The sequence below is a fragment of the Eretmochelys imbricata genome, chromosome 5, assembly GCF_965152235.1.
Source record: "Eretmochelys imbricata isolate rEreImb1 chromosome 5, rEreImb1.hap1, whole genome shotgun sequence".
NCBI classification, from domain to species: domain Eukaryota; kingdom Metazoa; phylum Chordata; order Testudines; family Cheloniidae; genus Eretmochelys; species Eretmochelys imbricata.
The window spans coordinates 63,127,864-63,151,741 of NC_135576.1; positions in this window are offsets into that span (position 1 = coordinate 63,127,864).

Genomic DNA, 23,878 nt, shown 5'->3' on the forward strand with positions numbered 1-23,878 from the left:
ACATGTGCTTTCATTCCAAGGTCGAATTTTACCTCCCCGTGGCTAACAGCGGGGAACATTTCTGTCCAGCCACAGGCAAACAGCCCAGCAGGAACGGGCACCTCTGAATGTCCCCTTAAGAAAAGCCCCCTATTTCAACCAGGTGACCATGAATGATATCACTCTCCTGAGGATAACACAGAGAGATAAAGAACGGATGTTGTTTGAATGCCAGCAAACATGCACTGCAATGCTTTGTTCTACAATGATTCTCGAGTACGTGCTACTGGCCTGGAGTGGTAAAGTGTCCTACCATGGTGGGTGGAATAAGGCTGCCCTCCACAGAAACCTTTTGCAAAGGCTTTGGGAGTACATCCAGGAGAGCCGCAAAAGCCAGGGCAAATTAATCATTAAACATGCTTGCTTTTAAACCATGTATAGTATTTTAAAAGGTACAATCACCAGAGGTCCCTTCTCTGCCTGGCGGGTCCGGGATGCAGTCTTGGGTGGGTTTGGGGGGTACTGGCTCCAGGTCCAGGGTGAGAAACAGTTCCTGGCTGTTGGGAAAACCGGTTTCTCCCCTTCCTTGCTGTGAGCTTTCTACAACTTCATCATCATCATCTTCCTCGTCCTGAAAGCCTGATTCCGTGTTGCCTCCATCTCCATTGAAGGAGTCAAACAACACGGCTGGGGTAGTGGTGGCTGAACCCCCTAAAATGGCATGCAGCTTATCATAGAAGTGACATGTTTGGGGCTCTGACCCGGAGCGGCTGTTTGCCTCTCTGGTTTTCTGGTAGGCTTGCCTCAGCTCCTTAAGTTTCACGCGGCACTGCTTTGGGTCCCTGTTATGACCTCTGTCCTTCATGCCCTGGGAGATTTTGACAAATGTTTTGGCATTTTGAAAACTGGAACAAAGTTCTGATAGCACGGATTCCTCTCTCCATACAGCGATCAGATCCCGTACCTCCCGTTTGGTCCATGCTGGAGCTCTTTTGAGATTCTGGGACTCCATCATGGTCACCTCTGCTGATGAGCTCTGCATGGTCACCTGCAGCTTGCCGCGCTGGCCAAACAGGAAATTGAAATTCAAAAGTTCGCGGGCCTTTTCCTGTCTACCTGGCCAGTGCATCTGAGTTGAGAGTGCTGTCCAGAGCGGTCACAATGGAGCACTCTGGGATAGCTCCCGGAGGCCAATACTGTCTAATTGCATCCACAGTACCCCAAATTCGAACCAGCAAGGCCGATTTCAGCGCTAATCCCCTTGTTGGGGGTAGAGTAAGGAAATCGATTTTAGGAGCCCTTTAAGTCGAAAAAAAGGGTTTCGTCCTGTGGACAGATGCAGGATTAAATTGATTTAACGCTGCTAAGTTCGACCTCAACTCCTAGTGTAGACCAGGGCTGAGTAAAAAACAGAGTAAGAGACTCTAGATTTGGCCCTTTTCTGCTCTTGGTTATACCCAGGTTACCCTACTGAAGTCGGTTTCCATGTGGAGATTTGTGGGGTTACACAGGTATAACCAGGAACAGATCTTACCCTTTTATGAAATTATTTTACTAGCAGGACCTATTACTAGGCTTACTCCTTTTAGAGTGAAAAGAACAGGAGTACTTGTGGCACCTTAGAGACTAACAAATTTATTAGAGCATAAGCTTTTGTGGGCTACATACAGCTCACTTCATCGGATTCACAGAATGGAACAATATAGTAAGATAGATAGATAGATGATAGATACACACATGCAGATAAGTTGGAAGTTACCATACAAACTGTGAGAGGCTAATTAGTTAAGATGAGCTATTATCATCAGGAGAAAAAAACTTTTGTAGTGATAATTAAGATGGCCCATTTAGACAGTTGACAAGAAGGTGTGAGGATATTTAACTTAAGGAAATAGATTCAATATGTGTAATGACCCAGCCACTCCCAGTCTCTGTTCAAACCCAAGTTAATGGTATCTAGTTTGCATATTAATTCAAGCTCAGCAGTCCCTTGTTGGAGTCTGTTTTCGAAGCTTTTCCATTGCAAAATTGTTACCCTTAAATCTTTTACTGAGTGGGCACAGAGGTTGAAGTGTTCTCCTGTCAGTTTTTGAATGTTATGATTCCTGATGTCAGATTTGTGTCCATTTATTCTTTTGTGTAGCGACTGTCCGGTTTGGCCAATGTACATGGCAGAGGGGCATTGCTGGTACATGATGGCATATATCACATTGGTAGATGTGCAGGTGAACGAGCCCCTGATAGCATGGCTAATGTGATTAGGTCCTGTGATGGTGTCACTTGAATAAATATGTGGACAGAGCTGTCTAAATGGGCCATCTTGATTATCACTACAAAAGTTGTTTTTTTTCTCCTGCTGATAATAGCTCATCTTAACTAATTAGCCTCTCACAGTTTGTATGGTTTCAGAGTAGCAGCCGTGTTAGTCTGTATCCGCAAAAAGAAAAGGAGGACTTGTGGCACCTTAGAGACTAACAAATTTATTTGAGCATAAGCTTTTGTGAGCTATAGCTCACTTCATCAGATAGCTCATGAAAGTTCATGCTCAAATAAATTTGTTAGTCTCTAAGGTGCCACAAGTACTCCTTTTCTTTTTACAGTTTGTATGGTAACTTCCAACTTATCTGTATGTGTGTGTAATTAATATATATATATATATATATATATATATATCTTACTATATGTTCTATTCTATGCATCTGATGAAGTGAGCTGTAGCTCATGAAAGCTTATGCTCTAATAAATTTGTGAGTCTCTAAGGTGCCACAAGTCCTCCTGTTCTTTTTGTGGATACAGACTAACACAACTGCTACTCTGAAACCTCCTTTTAGAGTGGTGGTTGCTACTGCGACTGTATTGCTATTCTGTTCCAGCTCTTATTGTTTGACACTTTCCCATGAAAGAGGCCAAGACAGTTGGAGATGAATGATAGATCAGTGTAGTAGCCCAGTGAAAGATTACGTGAAGACTGCTGTCAGGATGGGTGCTCTCATCCAGAGACTGAAAACTATCTGAAGGCAACTCACTTCACTTGGCTAGAAGTGGCTCTCCCAGAAGGGTGATGGCTGGGGGTAGGAGGGAAAAGGGTTGTCTTTTGCTCTTCATTTTGCTCACTTCTCTGTCACTCCTATTCTTTATTCTGCCTGCTCACTTCTGCTGCATGAAGCCCCCTGATGCAGGAGCACCTACTTCTCTGAGTAATAGGATACATACTTCCGGTGGCATGGTTCAGAACCACAGCATGTGACAACCACACCTGTAAGAGAGGTTCAGTCAGGTTGGAATGGGTGTTTTGTGAGTTACACTGGACTAGAACTCAGGAGAGCTACATTTTGTTCCTGACTGTTTCACAGACTTGGCACATCAAGTAACCATTTTGGACTTCAGTTTCCTAGTTTGTAAAATGGGTATATTTGTACAGGATTCTATGAGACTTGATTAATGTTTGCACTTTTCACCCCAGGAACTGAATGTGTTATGCAATTTCAGGATAACCTACTCAGCCAAACACACATGTTAAAGACATGAAGGTCGCTATCTTAAAACAAAAAAACTTCAAATCCAGACTCCAGCGAGAAACTGCTGAATTGGAATTCATTTGCAAATTGGATACTATTAATTTAGGCTTAAATAGAGACTGGGAGTGGCTAAGTCATTATGCAAGGTAGCCTATTTCCTCTTGTTTTTTCCTACCCCCCCCTCCCCCGATGTTCTGGTTTAACTTGGATTTAAACTTGGAGAGTGGTCAGTTTGGATGAGCTATTACCAGCAGGAGAGTGAGTTTGTGTGTGTATGGGGGTGGGTTTTTGGAGGGGGGTGAGGGAGTGAGAGAACCTGGATTTGTGCAGGAGATGGCCTAACTTGATTATCATGCACATTGTGTAAAGAGTTGTCACTTTGGATGGGCTATCACCAGCAGGAGAGTGAATTTGTGTGGGGGGGTGGAGGGTGAGAAAACCTGGATTTGTGCTGGAAATGGCTTTTAGATAAGCTATTACCAGCAGGACAGTGGGGTGGGAGGAGGTATTGTTTCATATTCTCTGTGTATATATAAAGTCTGCTGCAGTTTCCACGGTATGCATCTGATGAAGTGAGCTGTAGCTCACGAAAGCTCATGCTCAAATAAATTGGTTAGTCTCTAAGGTGCCACAAGTATTCCTTTTCTTTTTGCGAATACAGACTAACACGGCTGTTACTCTGAATTCTGAACATGGTCGTATTCACCCTCTTTGCTGTGGTATTGGAGCATCTTCTAGTAGTTCCATAAGCATAGTGACTAACTTCGTATGTGATTCATTCCCTCTCATCTTCTCTCCGGGGGGGTTGGGGGGGGATATGCATGGGCAATGGAGTGTTTTGTTTTGGCAGGGATTTCATTTGGGGTTTTTCACTTTTTTTTTTAATGTACATGTGTCCATTTAAACTACTACACAACAACGTGTAAAATGAGATGTTAGAATATCAGGAATTGGAATACCAGCTCCCTGCTACTAAAAGGAGGCGACTTTTATCATGGAAGCTTCTATGCCCAGTGTCAGTTGGTCACCGGCTCTAGATGTATGAGGTTGTCCTGTGCCATGGTATCTGTATTGTGAGTGTGCGGGATATTCCCTGCCCCTCATAACCGAAACATTGATCTCTGTGCAGGATAGAACCACTTTTGGAAAAAAATAAAAAATGTAATCAGAGCCTAATATATAATATAGGTACTATGTGTCGGCCCCGGGAACAGTGCTGGGACTCATGCGATAAATGCAACCATCTACATGCACAGGGTGCACTGTGCAAGGTACGCTAAGTGAAGAAGCAGAGCAGCGCTGCACCTGAAACAGGATGGCTAGTGTGGATGGATGTAGTGTACCACTGCAAGTGCAAGCAGCAATTGTGCAGTCGATGGGTGAATGCCCATTAGAATACCCACTAAATATTCCCCTTTTCACCTAGGAGCTGCTTGTTTTGAGAACCCATGAGGCTAACCATAGATTTCAGTGATAGGTATAAAATAGCCACCATTAATATGTCAGAATTTTTCAACAGTTCCTACACATTGGACTGACGTTATCATCTACCTTTCTAAGCAGAGAGGGAAAACTGCAGTAGCTGTTATCTTTTGGAAAATGTTGACTTTTTAATAGCGACCACTTTACGACAGAAAATTGAAAATTGTATACAGAAAGGTGGTTATCCTTCCCTTTATATTTATGGCACGGCTTGATGCAGGAGTAAGTGTAAAGTTCTAAAAAGACTGGTGTTATGCAAGAGGTCACACTAGATGGTTTCTCCTAGCCTTAAAATCTGTGAAACACAGTTTCTGCAGGGTTGAAAACAGAGGCATTTACAACAACTAAATTGTGCTCTCAGTTATGAATACAATCTCACACTGAAATCAGGGGGCAAGAGAGTGTGTTAGCCCTTAGGCAAGGAAGCAAAGTGAATAATCATTGTTTGTAGAAGGCTATCAAGACCTCAGCACACTCACATGCACCCAGAAGTGTCTTTCCACCCAGGTGTTCCCATACAGATAGTTGTTTTGAATGCCCTTGAGGCTGGCCCTTTTTTTAAGCCATAGATGCATTATTGAAAATTGGAGTTTTGTCTGTCAAATTATTTTTGGAGGCTTTGGGGATGCTTTGCAGAGAGAGAGAGAGAGAGAGAGAGAGAGAGAAAGCAAGATTACACAATTTTATTTTAGTAAAAAGAAAAGGAGGACTTGTGGCACCTTAGAGACTAACCAATTTATTTGAGCATAAGCTTTCGTGAGCTACTGCTCACTTCATCGGATGCATTCAGTGGAAAATCTGAAACCTTTCATTTTAGTACAACTTGAAAGGTCAGAAATGGAAGGTTAAAAGTCGGGGGGGGGGGGAAGAGGTGGACGAAGAGCTTCAGCAGCAAGATCTAACAGATAGCAGGATGCCATAATAATATAGATGGAAATGTACATAATCCCTTCTGAATTAGTGACCAATATTGATCATTTCTTTTTAAACAGCATTTGTACTGTTTGATGCAACTGGATTCAAGTTACTGAAAGGAACTTTATTCATCCCAAAATGCCAGAACGGTATCAAAATTTAAAACTAAATAAAAAGGGAGTTTCTTTAGATTATTTAAATCCAGGTGCATTGAACAGTAAAAGATGACCGAAATAAATAAATTTATAAAGTGACCCATTGGTCATTTAGTCAAACTGATTTCAGGAGGGAATATCTATGTTTCCTTCAATATTACTCTGACACTCTGCTAATCTGGTAGCTATCACCGCTACAATTCAAAGACCCACCCCCACCCATGCATACCCCACACCCATGCTTTGGCCTTCCGTTTCTGACCTTTAAAGTTCTGAAATTAAACTGCAAAAATTTCTCTCTCACCAAAGCATCCTCCAAAGGTCCAAACATCATTGCTAAGGACACATATGCTGCCACCACCAAATGATTTAGACAAAGAACAGGGAAAGGACCACTTGGAGTTCCTATTTCCCCAAAATATTCCCCCAAGCCCTTACACCCCCTTTCCTGGGGAGGCTTGAGAATAAACAAGATGAGCACAAACCAGCCTTGGGTTTTTAAGACCCAAAAAACCCAATCAGATTCTTAAAAAACAGAACTTTATTAGAAGAACAAAAAAAGATAAGAGAACAACTCTGTAAGATCAGAATGGAAGATAATCTTACAGGCAGTCAAATTCAAAACAGAGAATCTCTCTAGGCAAAACCTTAAGTTACAAAAAGACACAAAAACAGGAATACACATTTCCTCAAGCACAACGAATTTCACAAGCCAAAACAAAGAACACCTAATGTATTTTCTAGTTACTTACTAACTTTACAGGAGTTGGAGGGCTTGCATCCTGGATCTGTTCCCAGCAAAGGTATCACACAGACAGACAAAAGCTTTTCCCCCGCCTCCAGATTTGAAAGTATCTTGTCCCCTCATTGGTCATTTTGGGTCAGGTGCCAGCCAGGTTACCTGAGCTTCTTAACCCTTTACAGGTAAAAGGACTTTGCCTCTGGCCAGGAGGGATTTTACAGCACTGTATACAGAAAGGTAGTTACCCTTCCCTTTATATTTATGACAAGCCCAACAGCCTGTATTTAATCTAGGGCACATCTTTTAGAAAGATCTTGATTTTTGCATACTTCCAGTGATAGAGCATTTGCCATTTCTGTTGGTAACCAAGTACAGTGGTTAATCACCCTCAATGTTTAATATTTGTTCCTTATTTCCAGTCTGCCAAGTAGCGCTCTGATGCAACTAATGATTGCCCAGGGATCGGCAACCTTTGGCATGCGGCCCATCAGGGAAAGCCACTGGCATAGAATCATAGAATCATAGAATATCAGGGTTGAAAGGGACCTCAGGAGGTCATCTAGTCCAACCCCCTGCTGAAAAGCAGGACCCATCCCCAATTAAATCATCCCAGCCAGGGCTTTGTCAAGCCTGACCTTAAAAACTTCTAAGGAAGGAGATTCCACCACCTCCTTAGGCAACGCATTCCAGTGTTTCACCACCCTCCTAGTGAAAAAGTTTTTCCTAATATCCAACCTAAACCTCCCCCACTTCAACTTGAGACCATTACTCCTTGTCCTGTCCTCTTCCACCACCGAGAATAGTCTAGAACCATCCTCTCTGGAATCACCTCCAGGTAGTTGAAAGCAGCTATCAAATCCCCCCTCATTCTTCTCTTCCGCAGACTAAACAATCCCAGTTCCCTCAGCCTCTCCTCATAAGTCATGTGTTCCAGACCCCTAATCATTTTTGTTGCCCTTCACTGGACTCTTTCCAATTTATCCACATCCTTCTTGTAGTGTGGGGCCCAAAACTGGACACAGTACTCCAGATGAGGCCTCACCAATGTTGAATAGAGGGGGATGATCACGTCCCTCGATCTGCTCGCTATGCCCCTACTTATACATCCCAAAATGCCATTGGCCTTCTTGGCAACAAGGGCACACTGCTGACTCATATCCAGCTTCTCGTCCACTGTCACCCCTAGGTCCTTTTCTGCAGAACTGCTGCCTAGCCATTCGGTCCCTAGTCTGTAGCTGTGCATTGGGTTCTTCCGTCCTAAGTGCAGGACCCTGCACTTATCCTTATTGAACCTCATCAGATTTCTTTTGGCCCAATCCTCCAATTTGTCTAAGTCCCTCTGTATCCCATCCCTGCCCTCCAGTGTATCTACCACTCCTCCCACTTTAGTATCATCCACAAATTTGCTGAGAGTGCAATCCACACCATCCTCCAGATCATTTATGAAGATATTGAACAAAACCGGCCCCAGGACTGATCCCTGGGGCACTCCACTTGACAAGTGCAAGTTCAACTGATTGCAGCTCCCACTGGCCCCAGTTCACCATTCCAGGCCATTGGGGGATGCGGGAAGTGGTGGCCAGCACATCCCTTGGCCCACGCCGCTTCCCGCAGCCCCCATTGGCCTGGAATGGTGAACAGCCAAACAGTGCGATCGGCCAAACCAGCGGATTTCCCTGATGGGCCGCGTGCCAAAGGTTGCCAATCCCTGATCTAGCCCAATGGGGAAAGGTGTCTTATTGGCATCTTCTCTTTGTACTGAAGTGAAACCTTAAAACTTTAATTTTATTAGTGAAAATCTCTGCTTAAAAATCCCCCCTATAATTGGCTGCCTTCTCTTTCAGGTGCTCTAATCTAGTCTCATTTGAGCTCTCAGATGCTCTGAAAAGTCTTCATTAAAAGGTATAATAGAATCCCTTTTATTTCTGCAGTGCCACTAAGTCAGTGGGTTAACAACAATAAACCATGAGTTCACCCGTATCATAAACAGTCTTCAGAGATCATTAGTCTACCACAACCTTTAGAAGCTGGCCAACCCTGAAGCTGAATCATTTAGTATTGAGGATCATGTACAGCTTCATTGAATTCAACCTCAGCATTTACCAGGCCCTGGGATAGAAAGTACTACAGTATATAGCATATTAAAATCTCAGTAGAGGAGGAATATTTTGGAAATAGTGCTGATTTACACCTGGAAGCTAAATGTTTATTCTAATAAAGACCTTGATGTTTCTAGTATAACTGAGAATTTTTTCAGTTCAAATCATTTTTGTTTTCTTCTAAAATAGATGGGATTTTAACAGCAAACCACCAAGGCTTTGATCCTGGGAATCATTGTATCGTATGGAGGAGGCAGAGCAAGGTGGTTGCACTCCAGGGTAAGTGTGAATGGAAGCTGTTTGTTTGGGTGCAATTAAACTAAAGTGCTAGGGCCTGATCCTGCACCCACTGAAGTGTGTGTTTTAAAAAAAAAAACAAATCCCTTCCAGTGGGCAGTTTTCAGGGCTGAGCAGAAATATGCCCCAAGGTCCTGGCACACCCATTTCCTCTCTCTAAGAGCACAGGGTAAAAAAAGGGGAGGGTGTGCCTGAAGAGACAGGGGCTTACATGTGAGTGTCAGCTTGCAAATGGAGGGCCCTGTTGTAAATCAGTGACTCATTCCTTTCCGTGGAGCTACATCAATTTATACCAGCTGAGAATATGATTCTCTTTTATTACACTCCTGCCCTGTAACAGGGGAATAACTTGGTGGCCATGCAGCAAAACGCTCATCATTGCACTCCCTGTCTTGCTCATCACTTTTTACCTTGCATTTATATGTACAGTGCTCTGTACCAGCACAATGCCAGTCACTTCCATGATATGAAGCATTTTGCTTTGTGTGCTGTGTGTATACTATGCATATTCTCCATGTTTCTGACTACCTAGGTTGAATCAGCTATGTACATTCCAAGAATGTAGGCATGCAATACTCTATTAATTTCCTCTTGGCCAGAGCAGCTTTCTTTGTCTTACCAAAACAGTATCAATTATTGTAAAGGTCTTTGAACAGATGTAACAATATTCCCTAATGTCCCCTGAATGAAAGGCTTAACAAAGGCAATACAGTTGCACTGTGTGTCTGTTTTTTCCCTTCCTCCAATCTAATGAGTAATTTTCTTCCCTCTCCATCTGGGTGCCCGGCCGCAATCAATGCAGATAATGATGGGCGCATGTAACATACAATTTTTTAAATAAGTAGCTCTGTGCATCTCAGCTGTCATGTAACAGACAGCACAAGAGTCTGAAAATGCCAGTTTGGACCCTTTTCCTGAAAACATGCAGTCAACAGTCAAAACAGCAGCAATAACCCCCTCTGGCTCCCTACCGTTTGATATTCATTTCATGTCACAAGATTTCTTTATAGCCACAGCGAGTTCCTCCAGATTTATAAATAAAACAAAAATAAAATACACGTCTGCAAAAGAAAAAAATCCGTTGGGCTGTTTCTTACCTACACGTTACAAAAGAAGAGTCCTCTACCTGGTGGTTGCTGTGGCATTTGCAGCTCTGAAAGGCAATACATAGATATGGCCTTAAGAGATGAAATATTCCTTTCTTATGAAAGGCTTGAAAATAGCTACTTGGTTGGCTAGAAGATTAGTAGATCAGATTTTTTTAAAGGTTAAGCAGCTGAAATTGGAGATTGTATGATAATCGTAGCTTTCTGATGTTGGTAGTTCTGCTGGAAATCCCTGGTGTTTTGAAGATGCTTGATTCAATATAATACTGTAATTTCTAAAAGCTTAAGTTTTACTTTAAATATGTCTTGACAGATAAACCTTCAGGATGCTTGGTTTAATGGTATAGCATGTCAGAAAATCTTATCAAGCACTCATCATGGTCTGAGGTGTGCGATATGTATTTAGTGGGACCAGTCAGCAGAGCACTAGTCTGCAGAGTTAAGTTATTTAACTTGTCAGTAGCCAATGCCTTGAACCCATAAAAAGACAACAGTGCTTGTGCTAAATCTTTGAATAAACTTTACTTACCTACAGTATACCGTATTCCGCTTCTTTTAGTGGCTTTTATTACATTGTTATTAATTCAAAACAAAAAAAAACCCACTTCATCTCTTCCTATTAAGAAAGGATTTATTTTCAGTTTTCTTCCTTCAAAGTCTATGTAATGAACTTCAAATACTTTGTAATATTTTTAGTGCAGAAAACAATTAAAAATTAAACCAGCACAAACAATGAAATACTTCGTCAGAGCAGCAGCAGGTATTTGGCTCTGTAGGGTAGCAAAAAGGTAGTACCATAATAGAATAGTGTTCCTTTGGCGATGAACTCTTTTGGTTCTGCATAAGCTATGGTGTGCTCCTCCAACCCATAGTAATGCAAGGAATTCTTACTCAAATATATGGTGCTATTGACTTTAATGGTACTACTTGCTTGATTGCTCACCGTTTTAAAGCTGGAAAGAGTAGAGGAATCATGTTCATCAGTGATCTGTTTGGTTTGCCTGAGATCATGTTCAGACAGACTGAGTGGAGTTCTAATAAACACTGTGCTCTCTGCTAAAAGCCCCTCCAACATGGGAACCACTGAACCTTATCCCTCTGTACAGCCTTTAGCCTTCAGGATCTCGTTTCCCTACACTCGGAATCTGCTGTTACAGCTGGTCAACCTTTTTCATTCAAGATCTTTTTTCCTAAGAAAACTGACTTTTTTGTCTTAATGGAAACTTCCATGGGAAATCTCTGCTTTAGATGAAATTGCCGGGCTTTTGTCGAACTCAAACTTTTGAAGGAAAAAACTTCAGTGAAAATAAAAATGTTTTTGTATTTGTCAAAAATTTTAATAGGAACAAATACCCTTTCCTAACCAGCTCTGTATGCTACATTTATTCTGCAAATCAATGTGCCCAGCCCTCTGGTGCCACCACCACTTTGGTAACTGCTCGAGTGGAGCCCTGGGAGTCAATGGGCTCTGCAGGAGTCAGGCAAGCAGATGTCATTCAGGAATGAGGCCTAGGAAGTAGAAGAAAAGGAGCACTGTCTGTGTGAAATTGATGGGCCAGGTTCTCAGCTGGTGTAAATTGGCATAGCTCCATTGACTTCAATGATGTTACAGTGATTTACACCAACTATGGATCTGACCCACTATTTTTCTAAATGTTCATTTTAGTGGTGCTGTTAATGTATTAGTTGTAGTAATCTTAAGGGGTTTTTAAATTACAGCTAATGCACTTCTTTGGTTTGTTTCCTTTTCACATTTCAATCACTTTGGACAATTATACTTGATTGAGTTTCACTTTTGTTTTGTCATCAGTTTCACGTTTGAACTTCAGTGTTCCAACGCTTGTGGGAAATGTTCAAAGTAAATCATAATAAGTCTGTTGTCACTGAAACTTTAATGAAAATATTATAATTTATGTAGGGCCCAACTTTGTCATGCTTACTCATGTTGAGTAGTACCTTACTGTGGTGGCTTATGTAGGTAAGGATGGCCGAATCAAGGCCCATTATGTTCTGTAAAACCTTCTTCTTAAACATCAGCATGTTGGCCGATTGTCTATATTACTGTTGCACCCAGAAGCACATTGTACTATTTGTATACAAAACTAAAATAAAGACAGCGCCTGCCCCCAAAGAGTTTACAAACTAAATATTTGAGGTTATACCTTTCATGAGGTCACTGAGGACACAAGTGAAATAAACCGTGGATTGATTTCTATCCTTATCAGAGATATCTGTCTGCCCTGTATCTTTAAAGTCATTGGGATAATTTCAGAAATGTGATATCTTGGCATCTTCTTGCAGTCCTTGGCCGTTTGACCATCCAGTTCTAATCTGTGATATGTGCAGTCTTCAAAAAGAGGGTGGAGAAGCAGGTCATGTTGCTGATCTTTGTGATGAAGTTCTAAAGATCCTTTCTGGAAATAACCTGGGATGATTCTTTCCCTGTCATAATTTGCTAGTGTTTTCTCTCTCAACTGTTTAAGGCCTGTAATACTACGCAGTACAATAGCAACTGGAGTAGCTTGAAATGATATAATCCCATTAGAGAAGGAAGGCTAACAAAAAAAAAGTAGTCAAGTATCTGAATGTGTCAGGAAGAACCTTCAGCATCTTTCAACTGAGGTTTTAGAAATCTTTTTTTTTTCTCCCCTGGAGAGAGGCCCTTTGCACTATTGAATAGTAAAGACTGATGATATTAAAGAGATTCTGAGTATTAAAAATATCAAATGTTCATCTTCAAAGTTACCACAAAAAAAAAAAAATCAGATCCACATCTCCTTACAGCTTTCTTAGGCTAGGAAGGCTCACTCAGTAGTGTAACAAATAGCCTTTGCTAGGGGACAAGGGCTTGAGACACTACATTTGTATTCCTTAGTGGCTTCCTGACAACATAGTACTAGCTTTAGCTTGTCAACATTGGTTTCTACTAAGTAATACAAAGAAGATTGCATGATATTCTCCTCCTTCAGTAGATCTGATTCTTATTGCTGTTTAATGCCCCGTTTTGTACTTCTGTATTCACCACTCTTTAATGTGTGATGATTTCAAGAGAGTAATACCAAAATAAACTTGAAATAGCAATAAATAAAAGCTAGACTCTTTGACTTCCTCATATGGGGACTGAGATAAATGGATATGACAGTTCTAAATTATTTTTCTTTAATATTTCCGGATGCTAGCCTAGACTGTAAGAAATTTCATGAGCATTAAACTCATGCAAAAATTAATAGATGTGGGGAGGGAGAAGAAATTTATGGTACGGAAATGAAAAGCATTCAAACATTTTTGAGGGGTGTAAGTGTGCAACCCATAGGTGTAGTTTGATGCTTTTTGTTAACTCTTGCTCACAAATGTTTGAACATTTTGTTAACAACAGTATTTCACTGACTAATAACCCAGAAGATAAGAAATTGTTCACCTTGTTTATGAGCTTGGGGAAACTGAAATGTGCAGATACCTGAATTCCTGAAAACATCTGAAACATCTTTCTTTGACCCATATATCATTTTATTTCAGTGATATTGTGATTCACTGTAAAGGCTCACATGCAGATGTGGAGGACAGAAGGAACTACTGGACAACAAAAGGCCATTTGGTCCAACATACTATTTATTCTATTCATATTTACTGTAATCCCTTTTCTCTTCTCCTTTTTCAATGTACCTTCAGTTCTCTCTCTCTCTCTTCCCCATAAAATGTCTTGCTACCTTTAAACTCACGTATGTTATTTTCTTTCATGGTCTTCCTTGACAACTAATTTCATATGTTCCTTTATGAACACCATGTTGATTTTTCACATGTCTGACAATAATAAACAATGGCAATTATATTTTTCAATTAAATGTAAGTGTCCCTCTGGCCTTCCTGGTGTTGTCTGAATGTCAGCTAGAAGAGGTGGGATAAACATTAATTGCCTGAAGGTAAATCCTTGAGAGACAGAAGCTTTTGCAATTGGGCTCATCCGCTGGTAACGTTTTTTTGTTCCTATTGCTTAGTTTTCTTGAACTCAATTAAAAGTATTGCAATTCTTATTCAGAATTCAGACCTGATTCTTAAACCTAATCAGCTTTGAATACATCACATTTTACTTAGAAATATAGTAAGACCAATCCTGCAATCCCTTACTAAAGTACATGGTCTTTACACTCATGAGTCACTGAGGTTACTTACATGAGAAAGGGGCTACTTGTGTGATTAGGAGTTTGAACGACTGAGTCATTGTCTCTTTATGTGATACTGTAAGCCACCTTCATGGTTGTGTTCAGGTCCGTTTATCCCATATTAAGGAAAGTTTACGCCAGTAAACTTCATTTAGCAGCTTGGCGGTGATAAGTGTGTGCTGAATCAATCTCCACCTCTATAGACCACCCTTAGTATGGTCTACATGATGGGGCAGTGCAGCAGATAGAGCTGCTGAGAAAAGGGGCGTGGCCAAAGGGAAAGGAGACATCACAAGCAGGGCCAACCCTGGACCAAATGGCACCCCAGGCAAGGAGTGTCTTCAGCACCTTCCCTCCATTTGTTAAACTTTTGAATGCCTTAATTTATTGCATTTGAAGCCCATTTCATTACTTTGATGCACAATTTGCATGCATGATTTAACCCTGTCAAATAAGACAATAAATTTGCATGCTAGGATCTGTGCATCTGTATTTATCCATGCCATATATAAGCAAATAAAAAAACAAAGTTTCCTCTAAGCTTATGGAAACTTTTTAAATTTTAAGAATAATTGAAATGTACTAACATCAAGACGTTGAACTGTGCACCAATATTGGGTGGACCAGTATTAAATAGCATTACAGTAGGTGACAACCTTAGAATGTTAAGCCTAGTCCTTCAGTTCAAAAGGTCGCTTTTCTCGCCTTTGCCCTTGCGAACTGAAGCACAGCATCAGACAGATCCAAAGACTGGTCTTTATCATTGATGTCCAAACATTTCCCATGTGTCAGCATCTGGTAAAGGTCCATACAATTGTTCTGGAGTGTTTTCCCGTCCTCCGGCAGTTTACTAAGGTCATACAAAAAACCCCAGGTCTTTTCGTGGTGCTTCATTTGTCCGAACCTTTCTTTGATGGACACTTGAGCAGTGTCAATGAGCAAGCAAAAAGCCCACCCTCTTGAATTTTTCTTCTGAACTTCCCATCACCTCATCTTCCCCTCATAACCAAACTGTCTCTTCTTCCAATGACTGAGTTTCATTGAAGACAGACTCAACTCTTAAATTTTCCATCATTTCTTTGGCAACAGTGATGGCATCTTCAAATCTGCTGTCTCTATAGGCCACAACAAAATCAAGGCAGCTTTTCATCAAAGTTGTAGTGGTTGCAATGTCCATCCACTGAGTTTGTAATGCCTTGCTTACAATGTTTACGTAGAACAGGTTATCATGCCAAACTACAATTGAGACCAGAAATCTGAAGTCAGCAGGCTTTGCACCTCATGTCGAATTCCGGCCTTGGTATTGCCCAAGTCCAGCACCCAGGTGGTTGCCTGGGTCGCCTGCTCCTAAATCCGGCCCTGATTGCCAGGGTATTGCTTAAGTTATGGAAAACCTTGTCATTGATCTGCCCATAATCAAGGTGTAGAATAGAGTGCCCGAAAGCTTCTCTGTGTGGCTACAGAGCAGGCTCCGAAGGAAGGCAGTCAGACAGATAGGCAGTGAGCACCCATAACATAAGAAAATTGTTATTCCTTTTTTTACCTGAATGGCTAGTCAAAGTTTGGGGCCTTGAGGGTGTTCCAATTGGTGGTACAAATTGATAATGGAGTCTGGTATTTTCTTTGACGCAAAGTTGTCTATATACAAGGACTGTACAAAGACCTACTTCTCAGAATGCAGGGGAAATCAAAACAAAATGAGATGTATTTCCTTATAGCTGCATGCCTGTTCAGCCAGCAGCAGATCCAAACACTCCATCGCTAGCTTTTTCCAGAATCATGCACCATGCTTGTCTAGTCTGTCTCAGCCTGTCCCTCTCAGTATATCTTGTTTCAGTTTGTCTGTCCCTGTATCTCTCCTTGTGCTCTTTGCACTTCAGCTGTCTCACTTGCACATGCACCCTGATCAAACTCTACCTAAATGACGCTAGTTTCTGGGAAGACTGCATTTTGCTTTGTTTTAAATGAGCTCCTTAACTGTCCTACAGCTATTGTAAATGAAGGTCATGTTCACACCCATCAATTTCAATGAGGTTTTAACCCAAACCATAACAATACAATGGAGGTGGAGTGAGTTGCCTATCACTTCATGGTGACAAAGCACATTTAAAGCCTTGCCGAGGGTTGACCATGATCAACTACACATTTTTAAAGGTCTTAGAGCCTGTTTACACTAGGTACTAAGCTTTTAAATAGCACATAAATAAAACACGTTAGCTAATACTTCTTTTTTCTTTTTTTGGTAGTCTGGACTAGCCTTAAAAAGGGGAAATGAGACAAGATGAGACTGGAGGGAGGAATTTTTCCATGCATGAAGAAGTGGCTGATGGCTAAGAGAGCATGACTGGGGAGTAAAATTAAGCAGAACTCCCCATTCAAGACCACTTGCTATCAGAGGCCAGTGAAGGAGTGATGTAGCAACACACATTTGAAAATGGGGTTGATTCTTTGTCTGTGTCCTACCCTGCATGCTGTTCTGGAATATAGAAGTGAACAGGAGACTCCAGTGTCTGACTGGGTAGAAATGAAGGGAAATTCTTGTTATACAGATTAGAAGAAAGCTAGAGGGAAAATTTTAATCAGTGCTGTAATGGAGAAATCTTCTTTGGAAAGGGACTGTGGCATTGCGTAAGAGCTATGCAGGCACCAAGTATCTACTATACAGATATAGGGTGAAATTCACCTAGGCTTGGTTTATTCGAGAAGTCCTCACATTGATTATGTGCCATTGGGAGCCAGTACTACCGAAAATGTGGGTAGCATTGACCAGGAGTGAAGCATAGCCAGGTTAATTGAAGTATGGTTCAGCACGTCCCTTTAGCAACCTCCTCTGGCAGGACTCTTCTGGAGCCCCTTCTGCAATCTCAAGATGCACCTGTCCAGCAAGAACCCTGATGAAGGGCAGCCATGGAAACACCTCTTGCCTTCTGTGTGGATCAACCACCAAGCTGTGCAAGGGGCCTCAACAGTGAAGGGAGGTGGAGAGCTCGAAAGGGGACTGACTGGCTTTCCCTGAATTCCAAACTTCTGCAGCTTAGTTTGACCCGAGGAAATAAAGTAGTAAGAAGAGGGAAAAAAGGGAACTTAGTATCCAGGGCATCAGGATCACTTTGTTAAACCAGTAAGGTACTGTCTCTGTCATTTCTTGAATGCCACAGATGTCTTTATAAAATAATGGCAGCTGGAAGCCCAGAAAGCATAGATCAGTGCTGGTGGAAGGGTTTAACTTTAATTATTTTCATTATATGCTCTGGCTCATCAGTTCTAGGTATAAAACAGGCACTTTTAGCCTCTGCTCCAATTAGAGGCAACAGAAGAACAAGTGATTTGCTTAGATTCAACATATTTACTAACTCAATTTATGAACAGTATTTTCCCCCTTGTAATGTGGCTTTATTATTGGATTTATAAGAGGACAAAACTGGTTAGACAAGTCTTGATTATCTATGGGGAGACAAACAGATAGTTTGCAGGTAATAAGGATATTTCAATTTAGTGGGCTCATTCCATCCCACTGGCTGTTAGTGAGTAGTCCAAGCACATGGACTAGTCCAAAGCAACCTAGAAGAGCACAATGGGAGGAGAGACACTGACATAATGGCTTCCTTTTGCCTTAACGGTTTTTCCTTGTCTCTGGTTTTATTTGTTTCTTTTTGTTTTGAGGTTTGTTTTGTATTTGGGGGATGGGCTTGGTGGTGAAATCTGGCCCTTTTGAAGTCAATGGGAGTGTAACCATTGACTTTAGTGGAGCCACGATTTTACCCCTGCTTTCTGTCTGATTCTTCAGTTGTGCTAGCCGCCACTTGAGATTTTCTTAGGGTTAGGTTTTAAAAAAATGGGATCTGGAATATAAAAAAGACAGTTCTTTAGTTCGTGATTTCTGTAAAATAAACTGAGGACTTAAAACATTTATATTAGATTTTATAAAAGTCTCCAGAGACAGCATGTGTAAAGTTTAAGAAAATCCACCTAAAAACTATACCACCCAACTCCATATTACTGCTACCAAAAATACAGCTGGATAGTTAGTATTTCATCATAAGCCTCTCTAATCTAATTGAAACATTATAAAAGTTTATGCTGTGGTAATATGAAGACTGTGACACAGACAAATGGAAGCAATATATTCAAAGCTAGCTTTGTCTCTTCCCTAACACCTTTATATTCTAGGGATCTGATATTAGTGTATGATGTTACATATGCCATGTGGTGCGATAGCTGAGTACAAAGGAATACAGTAAAGATAAAGGGCCATAGCACCGTCTGTGCTGTAGTGTAAAGCATGAAGAAAAGGAAAGTAGTGAGAGCTGTTGGGAGGGAGGGCTTGGAGCTACTGGGGGATTGACTATCTTGGGGGAGCCATTTTTTACAGAGACCAAAGATAAGCAGGATTTTGGGAATTTCAGACCATATTAAACCTTTTTCTATCTGAGCTTCACAGGTCTTGCCCAAGCATCTTATCTTCAAAAAAAAAAAAAAAGAAAAAGAAAAAATGAGGCTACTGTATTAAAAAATATTGGTTAGGTACAGTTTCAGTTTAAACTTCCCACCTCCATATTCACACAAAGGGTGTGCTGGAGGTGGGGTAAGGTTTGGAGGAGGGTGGTTCATAGTTGCAAATAGCATGGTCAGATCCTTGTCTGGCTCATGTTAGTTGCTTTCTGTTTCAGGATGCTGATGTAGGTTTTTGGCAACTATATACCCCTGCTGTGTCAAGCTGTGATCCATCTCAGGTAAAATATACCAGTTCTGACACACATGCTAGAGGAGGGGTGAGCAAACTATGGCCACTGGGCCGGAACCAGCTCACCAGCCATTTTAATCCAGCCCTCGAGCTCCCGCTGGGGAGCAGGGTCTGGGGTTAGCCGTGCTCCAATCAGGGCAGCATCCAGAGTCACCTGGCTGCACCTCCGTGTAGGAGTGGAGAAGGGACATGCCGCTGCTTCTGGGAGATGCTTGAGATAAGCGCTGCCCGGAGCCTGCACCCCGAGCTCCCTGCACCCCAGCCACTTACCCCCAGCCTGAGCCCACAATCCCAGCCAAAGTCCTTACCCTCCCACACACATACTCCCTCCTAGCCTGGGATTCCCCACTGCCCCCCGCACCTTGAACTCCTCATTTCTTGCCCCACCCCAGAGCCCGTACCCCCAACCAGAGCCCTCACCCCCCTCCTGCACCCCAACCCCAATTTTGTGAGTATTCATGGCTCGCCATACAATTTCTGTTCTCAGATGTGGCCCTTGGGCCAAAAAGTTGTCCTGTGCTAGAGCATGCAAGCTTCAGATGCACTTTAAAAGCACATACATATGAATAGGGCCCTTCCAAATTCACGGTCCATTTTGGTCAATTTCAGTCATAGGAGTTTAAAAATCATAATTTTCATTATTTCAGCTATTTAAATCTGAAATTTCACGGTGTTGTAATTGTAGGAGTCCTGACCCAACAAGGAGTTGTAGGGGATTGGAAAAGTTATTGTAGCAGTACTGCTCCCCTTACTTCTGTGCTGCCTTCAGAGCTGGGCGGCTGGAGAGTGGCAGCTGCTGACTGCGGACCCAGCTCTGCAGACAGAAATAAGGATGGCTGGTATGGTATTGCCACCCTTACTTCTGCCCTGCTGCTGGCTGGGCACTACCTTCAGAGCTGGGCGCCCAGCCACCAGCTTCTGCTCTCTGGTCACCCAGCTCTGAAGGCAGCACAGAAGTAAGAGTGACAATACCACGACCCCTGTAAAATTACCTTGTGACACTACTGCAACTCCATTTTGGGTCAGAACCCCCAAATTTCAGAAACACTGGTCTCCACCATGAAATCTGTACAGTATAGGGTAAAAGCACACAAAAGACCAGATTTCACAGTGGGAGACCAGAATTTCACAGTTCTTAATATGTTTTTCATTAGTGTGAATTTGGTAGGGCCCTACATGTGAATAAATCTCAAAGTTTTTACATACTCAGAGAACTAACACAAACAGTGCATGAGCACTACCTAAACAAATTTATGTTTTATAAATTCAAGCAAATACTGATGGACATGCTTTGTAGTATTCACCATGATCATCCTCACTTTTCTGAAATGCAAAGGTTAGCAAAAAAACCCCAAAACTCACTTCAGATAATTTTGCACAAATTCTGATCCTGCCCTGCCTTTCACCTTGTGTAGTCATTTATACCTGTGGTTCAGAGGGTGTCTGATCAGATCTGGTAAAATTTTACTCCTATTTAGCACAAGTGTAAAGGATTACACAAGGTGTAAGGTATTAGAGAACCAGGCCCATAGTCTTGGATTATATAAACATCAGATCATAGCCCCCTTTACCTTACAAAGTCTGTAAGAACCTTTGCCTCTGCTCATACATGCTTTACAAGATCCACAGGAGCTCTTCCACCAGTCCCAGGTTCACAGGAATACATGTGACTAGATTTACCAATAAACACCCCTACTTGCTTAGATGCATGCCTCAAAAACCCAACAAAACCATCTACTGCACATATTCAATGCATAATTTTCAAAGTCTCTTGGTTGAATCAAAGTCAATTTATTTCTAAAAAATTCTTCAGTGGGGTCTGTTATCATAGCAAACGTTACCTGTCTATTCCCAGAAGTTTCACGTAGCGGGCTGTTCAAAACAAGGACATAAGATTTTTTTTGTAAATGATTTCTTTTACACTTTCTTCTCTTAAAGAAGTCTTTTCTGTAATTTACCAAAAACAACCCATAACAACCAATGTTGAGCCAAAACCAAAGACAAAAAAGTACAGCCCAAAAGTAAAGGTTTCAGAAGGGTGTGACTTGATTTACTTAAAATGGGATTAGAATGGATATTCCTATGCAGCTTTAGGTATAGTGGTCATGTCTATTGCAACTAAAAAATACCATATATAATATTATTTGTGGACTAGATCATTTAGTGAGCTCTTTGTGTGTGTGGATGGTAACTGGTCAGGTTACTTTGTATTTTCTTAACATAACCTCAGTAAAGATGTTTCAAAACATGCATGTAAGAAAACACTAAAGTAATACTGAGCTCTTAGAACAAAAATCACCATAATTGGAGAGACAATGTGGGTGAGGTAATCTCTTTTATTGGGCCAAGTTCTGTTGGTGAAAGAGACAAGATTTTGAGCCCTACAGACCTCTTCTTCAAATCCAGGAAAGGTAATCAGAGTGTCTTCATTAAATTCAAGGTGGAACAAATTGTTAAGCATAAGGAGTTAATACATGTTGCAACAAGCCATTCAAGGTGAAGTGGGCAGTTAATCTTGCTGCAGTCCTAGGGCAAAGGATGGTTAGTGGATTACAGATTATTGTAATGAGTCATAAATCCAATGTCTCTTCTGAGTCAATGGTTTTCAGTGTGTAGCAAAGTTCTGAATTTAAGCTCCCAGGCTTGTCTTTCGAAGCTATTGTGCAGGTTTTCTTTAAGGCTGAGGACTGAGTGGTCAGATATAGAGTGCCCATTTTGTGCCCACAGATGTGTGTTTTATCTTTTATCATTTTACTATGTGAGTTCATTTGAGAGTGTAGGACACAGGGATACTACATGGCACCCCATCATCCACTTATCAAGACTGCCTCTAATCAGAGCCTAATCTGTACTCTCTAAGAGACTGAACTTCTACCATACTAATATGTGGAGAGCCTCAAAGAATTATTTCACAACAAAGACAACATCACCCATAACTACCACATCCCCACCAACAGTCATACAAAAAAGAACATCTGACTGGACACTCCACAGTGGATAAACTACACGCTTGATCATTACATTATTACTTCAGGAAAAATATTGAGTGAAATCCTTGACTAACATCATATCCACCACACTCTCTCCAGCACCAGAAGGACAACTATTCAGTCCCTGAAATTCAGTGACAGATAGAGATCAAACTAGCAGACAAAGGGGGCACCACTGTAGTCCTCAGCAGGGATGACTGTGTCTACAAGGCCAACTGACAACTCTACACCACCATCTACTATAAATAACTCAAAGAAGACCCTACACCACAATTCACCTGAGGATTTAGGGTGATTCAAATCCTTCCCCAAATAACTGCAAGAGAAACTCTACAAATTCATCCCCCACGAGCCCACCCCAGGGACCTTCTATATGCTTTCCAAGATGCACAAACAAGGGAGCCTCGGAAGACACGCACTATCTGGCCACAGCACTCTTACTGAAGGAATATTGGGACTCACAGAAACCATCCTCAAACCACTCACCGCACAAAAGGCCAGTTTCCTAGAGGACCACAATGACTTCCTCAAGAAACTCTGCTACATTAACAACCTCTCTCAGAATACCATCCTTGATACCATGCATGTCACTTCCCTATACACCAACATCCCTCCCAATGATGGAATTGCTGCCTGTATCAAATATTTACAAGATGATGGATAATTCTCAATACCAGCCCAAACACATTTTCAAACTCATCCATTTCATCCTCACCTAAAACAGTTTTACATTCAACAACAAACACTGTCCAAATCATGGGAACAGCCAGGGGTACTAGGATGAATCCCCAGTAAGCCAATCTCTTCTTGGGCCGCCTTGAGGAAAAATTTCTGAACAAATGCATCACAAAGCCAATGATATATCTGAGATACATTGGTTTATTTTTTTAAATTCTCTGGACAGATGTAAACTTCCTTTATAGATATCCACCACAACTTCAAATACCACCACCTATCCATCAAACCCTCTCTAGAACATTCCTGGACACTACAATCAACTTCAACAATGGAACTCTAGAGACAAACTATATACAAGAAACCAACTGATCACCACACCTACCTTCGTAGATCCAGTAACCACCCCAAACACAGCAAGCACACAAACACCACAGAATATGCTCCAGGGAGAAAGTACGGGCTACACACCTTAACACACTTAAAACTACTTTCACCAAACAAGGACACTCCACCAGCAAAGTAGAATACCCTGAGAGACCCTGCTGCAACACCGAGAAGAAGGGGGGTGGGGGAATCTCTGACTGCACATCCCTTGTCACCCATTATCAAAGTAGCACCAGACTCTGCAATGATAGTTGCAAAACCTGCAGACATCACTCCACCGATACAATGATCAATACTTCCTACAACATGCCTTTCATGGTCCTACACATGCCCATCACAACATGCAGTGTATCTCATCCGGTGCACTAAACGCACCAATAACTATGAGGGTGAAACCAGACAGTCACTATGCTCTCAAATGAACTCACACAGGAAAATAACAGACAAAAAACACCACATTGCCCCAAGTGAACACTTTTCACAAAGTGGTCTCTCTGTATCTGACCTCTCAGCCCTCATCCTCAAAGGAAACACCTTCCAAAGCCAAGCCTGGGAGCTTAAACCTGGGAGCATAACTCTCTGTGAGACAGCAAAATTCATGGACTCAGTAGAGACTCTGGTTTTATGGC